The 8,388-nt window shown below is 45.9% G+C and overlaps 1 long non-coding RNA gene across 1 annotated transcript; it reads right to left on the reverse strand.

The window, feature by feature from the left end:
- Positions 1-1,626: 1,626 nt before the first annotated feature.
- Positions 1,627-7,278, reverse strand: LOC144149483 (uncharacterized). The gene is made up of 2 exons (XR_013318318.1): positions 6,816-7,278; positions 1,627-1,754 (listed from the first exon to the last, which is right to left on the reverse strand). It is a non-coding gene; the product is annotated as an uncharacterized LOC144149483 (long non-coding RNA).
- Positions 7,279-8,388: the final 1,110 nt, after the last annotated feature.

Consider the following 8,388-nt stretch of genomic DNA (forward strand, 5'->3'; position numbering starts at 1 on the left):
ATAAAAAAGGAGAACTCAACCACCCACAATTCATAGATGATGCATTAACCTAAGGGGTGTGGTCAAGAGCATTTCACTTGACTCTGGTTTCACTATTTGTATAAGAAACTCTATGATTTGTAGAGCCAGGTGAGTGGGTAATCGTTGTGGGTGACGTTTACAGCGATCGCTTTGCAACCACCTGCACTTGGTGGATTGGCGCGCATTTTTTTTTTTTTTTTTTCGCACTTGATCAATATCCCTCCCACAACCGCCCTTTGCTCTCTGCACACGCACCTCGTTGCTATGGCAACAGGGGCACGTCGTCTGCTTTCAGGACGCCGTGGCGCCAAATTCGAATAGGAGGGCGTGGTGGTGTCGCGCGCCGCACGTCGAAACACGCCGTCGTAAATGTAAAACGCGAAACATTCGGCGCATTTAGCTCGGCCTAACAGCGAACATATGAATTGACGATTCGTGTCGAATTTAGATCTGCTCTGGCTGTGGCTAGGTTAATCGGCGCTAGCCTGAGCTCTTTAGGGCTGGGCATGGACAGAGTCCTTCAATGATTTGCATTGAAATACTCTGGCATGGATCAAAAAATTAATAAGATTAATCGACAGGCGTTAATCACTTACTCAATCGGTTATTCAGTTAGTGCCAAAAAACTACTTGAAGAGCTCGAAGTCTTTTTTTTTTTTTTTTTTTTTGCTATGAGGTCTTCAACACGGAAGACTCAAAAACATATGCATTCTTGAATTTTAAGGCAATATATAGCTTATGTGTGTGGTTGCCTGGTAGCGCGCTGAACCGGACCTTCACGTAGTAGATATGGCTAGCATATGTTGGCTGGAACGCGTGCTTAGGGTCGCTATTTCTCAAAGAAGCAAACCCGGAGCCTCTAGCTCGTCGTTGCCACTTCAATAAACGTGTGGTTTTAATTATGGCATTGTACGAGCGGGCTGTTATGATGCAAGGCGACAGCGTGAGATAATCTATCGTAGAGTTTTGGGGAGCTTGATTTCCGTTTTAATGCGCCCGCGTGAGTTGAACCGATTAACTGGTAAAATTTTTTATCGCGATTAATGCATCAATCGATTAATCCGTATAGGGTAATCTATCAATCGCCCATCTCCATAGCTTTCATCACAATGGTCGCTTGATATATCATCGACGACCTTGGCTGTCCACCCCATCCTGCCCAGACAACACAAACACATCCTGAGCACATCCCGAGGACGTTCTATTGAGGACATCATGATGTCCTCAGTATGTCCTCTTCTGATACTCAATTGGTACTGAAAAGGTCCTATTGTCCGGCCTCAGCACATCCTCAGAACATCCTCAAGATGCAGCCAAGGATGATTACAGTACATTCGCAGGACTACTGTACGACGTCAGGACATTTTGAGGACTACTTTCTAGCCATGCTTTTTTTGCTAGGTGTTATGCACAGGGTGTTTGAGAAAGGAGGGGCCTGGGCTTGATACTGCCATCCCCGAGGTATTTGTGCAATTGACTCTTTGCCAAGGTATGTCACTTTGTGTACCCCTGGAATCTCCACTGGGTACAGCCTTTATGTGTAGCATTAATCTAAAACCAGTACTGCCCGAGCCTCCTCATTATGACACAAGTATGCAAAATATGCTGGAGATAATGATTTATTGCACAAGCAAATGCATCGTAGTGCAATGTGAGGCGACACATGCTGTGAATCGTCACCGGAGTCCACTGGAGAGCCTAGTAGTCACTGGAGTCCAACTGCCCCAACGACCCTAGAAAAATGATACAAGCAGAACAAATTAGCAAAGCATATACACAAGAATTTTCTCTGAACTGGACCCCACCATTTTGTAATTAATGATGATCCAGCTTCTGGGCATTTCTTGGGGACTACGGGGCGAGCAGACGATAGCGCAATCACACCCTGTTGCGCTGTGGCGTCCTTGGTTATCAGACATCCCAGCGGCATCGAAACTCGGTGTCACTTATTCGGTATGTCAACAGAGTGAACTTTAACAGTGCTTAAGGGGAACGTTTAAAGCGACGGGGAGCAGCCAGCTTTGCCCATTAATTCCGTTCTCAACCCGCAAAGGCGGCAAGCGTGCACCCTACGTGTGCTGTCGTGATGGGGGTTGCCTGTGAGGATATGTTTTGCTGTGCCAGCAGGACGAATGCCCAACTTTTTATTACCAATTGACGTTTACTTTCTTCATTGTGGGCAGGTTTCCGTCATTGACTTAACTTGGCAATGCACAGCAGCCACCCGTCCGGGTGTCATTACGCCGTTGTTCGCTGAACAAACTATCGGCATAAGCGCAAAGTGCTCACACAAGAAACGTGTTAAGTGCACCACGACAAAAGAAGTGTCTGCATGTGTGGAGTCTATTCACTTCACAAATTTCCTGCATCCCTCGAGAGCCGCCATGAATGGGTCGTCGTGCTGAATCGGAAAGTGTTCGAACCTAGCAAATTTGCGAGAGAAGGTACGGTCCTACGCTGCTCTGTAAGCACTGTTTATTTACTGTCATGCTAAATCCTTATCGCATGTGTCTGTGCTCTGGAGGTATTCTCTGTTCATTTCATCCACGGGAAAGTGGTAAAAATCAACCCTACACCTTTGCTGCAGCTAGGGTACGCGAAAACGGCAAGCTGAAAGCGAAATAGGAGTGTCGCGGTGGCGAAGCATGCCCGGTCGTTTCGGTAAATCGCAAAAACGCAAAACCTCTTTAAACGTGCAATAAGTGTTTAGCATGAGGGTGAATAAACAGTGCTCCCAAAGTAGAGTACGACGGTATTTACTCTCACAAATTTGCTACTTTTGAAGTCTTTCCGCTTCAGCACAACGACCCATTCGCGGCGGGACTCGAGGGGTGCAGGAAATTTGTGCAGCAAATAGACTCCCCACACGCCGACACTTTCTTTGCTGTGGTGCAATTCACACGTTTCTTGTATGAGCACTTTGCGCTTACGCGGATTGTTGGTGCAGCCAACAATGGCATAATGACGCTCGGACGGATAGCTTCTGTACATTTCCAAGTAAAGGCAATGACTGCAACCTGCCCTAAATGAAGAAAAAATAAATATCAATTGGTGATAAAAGGTCGGGTGTACGACCTGCTGGTGCGGCGAAATGTAGCCTCACAGGCAACCCCCATCAGGACAAAGCGCGCGTAGGGGGGCACGCTAGCTTAGTGGGTTGAGAACGTAATTAATGGGCAAAGCTGATAGCTGTCTAACGCTTCAAACGTCCCCCTTTAGGCACTGTTAAACTTCACGCTGCTAACATACCGAATAAGTGACACTTGCCGATTTTCCATGCTGCTGCGACGTCTGATAACCACACACGGTACGGCCCAACAGTGCGTGTGACTGCGGCGTCGTCTGTTGGCCCCGCAGTCCCCAAGAAATACTCGCCAGGTGGTGCATCGGTCGCCAGAAAATGGCCAACCCGGCAAAATTCTTGTCTATAAAAAATGAGAGCATTGCAACTTCGTTGCATTATTACAGACTTTGACAACCTGACTAAAATGCTAAAAAATCTGCTCACCCAGCTGCACGGCTATATTTTCACAGTTCTAAAGGGGAAGTATTGCCGGTCATGGTGCAGTGCCTTCCAAGGTGTGCTGAATGAGTAGTAGCAATTATTTAATTACCTTTACCCAACTAGCTTAGAATGCAGAATGCATAGACCACGCTCCAAGTGTTTCTCTAAAATTTTAAGCTATTTTCTTCCCAAGGTATTGGCAGTGCCCTTTCCCTCACACCATCCTCCATTCCAATTAGATCTATCAACATACTCGCAATTCACAGGTGGGCTAAATTTAAATTTAAGTGGATCGCTATTCCTGAACCTGTTAAGCAAAAAGTCGATACTGACCGTGAAGTGTATTACAATAACATTTTAGAAGCTTCAGGTAGCATGAAAACACATTGAAAACCGGTAGCATGAAAACCCATCACTGAGCAGGCAGCAGCTGTTCCTTGCAACAACTCCAAGAACCACAATTCCGGGACCCATCACTTTCTTAAACTGTGGGTCCTGATAGGGAGCAACAAGTGGTCCAGAATCATGTGCAATGGACAAACAAGGGCACCTTGTAGGCTTTTGAGGTTTTTCAGATTTATATCCTTTTCCACCAACCTACAGCACAGTTGCACTAGGGGATACTGGGGCTTACGCACCACCCTCTTTAGTGTCGACATGGTTCTCAAATGGAAACGCACTCCATGCATCCAAGGGGCCCAAATGCTCAACATCAGATGCCAAAGTGCACAATCCATGCACACTGTGCGTGACATTGTGCTAACCATAGACAGCAGCAAAGCCCTTAACAAAATACCTCAAAAGTCTATTTGCATACAGCACATCGCATGCAGGCGTACAAGATGTTGTAAGGATTAGGATAACCACATGGAAAGTGAGAAAGTTCTGGTACAAGTTTTCAGGTAATGCTGTGGAAAGGACTACAGGCCCTTCGTACAGCAAACAAAGCGTAGTTCAGCAGCTTTCGAGTGATCCAGTTCTGGAAGACTTCGTAGCCTCCTATTGAAGTCACACGGAACAAATTCGGCTAATTCAAAGTTTCCTTCTGAAACCTCATTGGTTACAAGTGTCCACAGGTTTTGTCGTGGCTCCCGAAACCACAGAGCAAGTAGTTTGCGCATACCACCAAGACAAACATGTTGCATGTAATCAAGGGGAACGTTTTCAATAAGGTCTATAGGTATACCCGCGTGCTGTTCTTCCTGTGCCTTGTCACGAAAGCTCTGATCTGTGCGTAACTCCTGTCTGATATCTGGGTAACACACCCTGTTCTCATGTTTGCCTTTCACAATGCACTTTGAGCAGCAGAAGAAGTCTGAATGGCCTTTTGTGCACAAAACAAATGCTTTAGCAGGAGCATCACATACTAATGCATGCAGCATCATAAAAAGGGGTTTGTGATCTAACAGTTATGCCATCACCAAACAACACTTTCATTTCATCAACAAAACCTGACAGCGAATCATTCGCGTCACTGGGCTTGCTACGGCCGAAGAAGCACTCACATCAAATAGCTCCTTCTCAACATTGTTCACATGGCCAAGAGTGACCCAAAAGGTAGTTCTCGTGCTTTTACATATTTCTAGGCCGTCTATATTGAAGGAAAGGCTGAGTTCTGCAGGGAGCTCTGGACAATCCTGAAGTATTTTGCACAGTCCTGCCTTTACACTGAAGTACTGGTACAGTTGAAAGCTTTATTACAGTAAACACGGAAGCGAATGCCGCTCAATACATGCAGAGCGCTCTGGTGAGAGGATGGCGTGCTCTCACAGTTCGCGCTATTGGCGAATGCACTCCCTGAAACGCCTTATCGCATGCCTGCCTGCTGCATCAGTTAGTCACGGAGGATGACATTTTTTTATCACCCAATTAGGAAGCGAAAAGAAAACGTTTTAATCCATTCGCGCCGTTTCGCGCTTGATAAAAAGCCCTTCATCGGCACATGTATTCTCTGGAATCATGCCCAGGTATCTAACATAGCTACTGCAGCAGCGCAATCAACCGTTGCCAGGGGGTGGATCCGCCAAATGTACGAGCTGCGACAGTTCGCCATCCCATCACTAGACCTCTCTGCATGTACTGAGCGACACACGCTCCCGTGTTTACTGTACAGGGTGTTGCGACGATAATTGGAACACTTTAAAAAAATTTCCTGAGGTAACCACCGCTGTGTTCGCACTGAAACTTGCCACGAAGGTCGCATTTTGTGGTCTATTTTGTTTTATACCGGGAACAACGACGGTACTTACCTTTGTATTCCGAAAATAAATAAAAACAATTTTAGCCTACGGCAAACTGGCGGCTGATTTGGACGTGCGAGCCAGCGCAAGTTGATGTTGGAACGACGGAACCACCGGGGGCATGCAGAGCGAAACGCACGTTTGGGATTCAAGGTAGGAAGGAGCCAAATGGAGCAGCAGACGATCAGAAAATGCAACTAGGAATGAACTAGCAGACGATCAGAAAACCCTGTTTTCGGGCTCGCACGCCCAAATCAGCTACATTTTTTTACAGGTGAAAATCGTTTTCATTTATTTTCAGGATAAACAGGTAAGTACCGTCGTTGTTCACGGTGTCAAACAAAATAGACCACAAAATGCGACCTTCGTGTGAAGTTCGAGAGCGAACCGAGTGGCGGTTCGCTCAAGAAAAATTTTTAGTGTTCCAATTATCGTTGCAACACCCGGTATAAAGCTTTCGAGTGTACCTTCCCCCTGAACGTTGCGAAGTACCATTGGACCTTGGTGTGTGCAGCAGGGCTCTTCCAGACGATGGCAGTGATGAAAAACACGTGTGGCTGCGCAACACACCAAGCAGTGATGTAACTGCGGCAAGGGTCGATTTAGAGTTTACCGCCCTCTCCTGCAGTTTGTGCCGAAACGCCAACGTGGTGTCTCCATCGTCTTCGTTAACAAAACTGTGGTCTGACAACTCGTGATCTCCGCTGGACAGGGGCCACGCAACGCGACTCTCGATGTGGCGGCGGTTTATTACAGACACAGCAGTATGTCACGAACTTTGCTGCTGGTGGTTGCTCGGACTGGGATTACGCCTACAACTCGAGCGTGTGCTAGCATCTAATTAAGTTGCTTCTAAACAAAGCCCAAGTTGTTGCGATGTCGACGGCTTGGGCACAAAGTCGATTTGCGCGCTGCTAACTAACGCGGAAAATGCATCTACGTGGCGCTTCCGTTCCCGCCTGAGCTCCCGCTCGCTGCTTTCTGACATTTGGAATCCAGTAAATACAGACAGCTCACGTTTGTTATTTGCACCCACGACAGGTACTTACCTCCGTGCGTGGCGGCCATCTTTCTCAAGCCGACTGGCTCGTCTTCAACTTTCAACTTGGCTTGACTAGAATAAGTACTTGCGCATGGTGGCCAGCAACAAAATAGAAGTGCTGAAAAATTGTTTCACACAGAACGCATGCACGTACTGAACGTTTTCTCTTTTGCATCATTTTTAATTTTAAAATTTGCAGAAGATGTTTGTATTCTTCTGAATGTTGAAAAGGTACCCAGCCAGTAAATTAGAAGCGCTATTTTTTTACCTGTATTACAAACAAACAATGTGGACAAGAACGCTAATCACTATCTGTGTGAAATACCTGCGCGTGAAAACTATATTAGCGAGCGTTCCCATTGTCTTCTAGTGACCAAAATTAGCACATCCTGAGAAAGTCCTCAAATAAACGTTTATAGGACACCAAGCGCACTGACGTACTGAGGATCTCCTGAGGACATAGCAAAATCAGTGAGGACGTTTGGACCTTTTGAGGACATCCTGAGGACCTTGTGTGTTGTCTGGGTGGTAGTGTGTGCTTCGGAAACCGACTCCACGATGCAAGCACGATATTGCCATCTGCAAGGGTTGTATGCTTTGTTTTCCTTGCCCTGTTTTCCTTTGACTGAGATATTCTGTTACAGGTGTGTTGTCTAAGGGAAAGCGAGTTCAGGTAAGTTGCTCAACGAGCAGGTTTTTAGGTATGGTCAGTGTCATGGAGTTACTAAAGGAGACAATCCACATACCCGTGGCTGTTCTGGTTTAGCGAGTCAGCAGAAGCAGCTTCCGGTTGTAATACAAATTTGCATACACTGTGTATCCCACGTATGTATATTCAACAAAACTGGTGCTATTTGGCACACGTAAAGAAAATGAGTCATGCTTTGCTCTTTGCAGTTTTATCTGCCATAAACTTTGGTCCTGTTTCTGAGAAACTGGCGTCACACTAGAGAGGTCGTTTGATAGGTTGAACAAGCGGGCTTCCAGTGTAGGCGATGTTGTCGTGTCACTATACATGCCCTTGGGAACATAGTGGATGTGCGTTTCGGTGGGAGAGTCACTAGAACTATCGATCGGTGCATTGTATACATAGCCTAGGTAATAGTGTATTGCTTCCATCTTTCGAAATATTGTGCATGTCACGTTAGGTTTCATTTGTGGTGTGGGCCTGGATTCACACGAAACTGCCTTGAGATATTTTTCAGGATTTCTTGTTTGCTGTGAGCACCATTATTTAGTCACATTGGTCGTGCTACTGCAAAGGTCATATACGTATGGTGCGCAGCGTTGTTTGTTTTAGGATTTTATATGATTTTAAATAGGGGGGGGGGGGGGAATCGGGTGCAATTTTTCAAACTTAAATCGGGGGAAATGTTTTTTTTTTTTTTGTAAAACCATTCCTACATCCGTTTTTTTGTTAAATATACAGATGTACTAATTAATACGCTCATGGTTTATTTTATCAGTAGGTATCACGAGCGCTCCTTAACTTGGTGTTTGAAGCGTATCAAATACTTCAGAATACATCAAAGTACATCATTTCCATAAACAATTCGTGCTTGCATCGTGGAGTCGGTTTC

Source organism: Haemaphysalis longicornis, unplaced genomic scaffold (genome assembly GCF_048455015.1).
Source record: "Haemaphysalis longicornis isolate Haplotype H1 unplaced genomic scaffold, Haemaphysalis longicornis Haplotype H1 scaffold_8, whole genome shotgun sequence".
Classification (NCBI taxonomy): Eukaryota; Metazoa; Arthropoda; class Arachnida; order Ixodida; family Ixodidae; genus Haemaphysalis; species Haemaphysalis longicornis.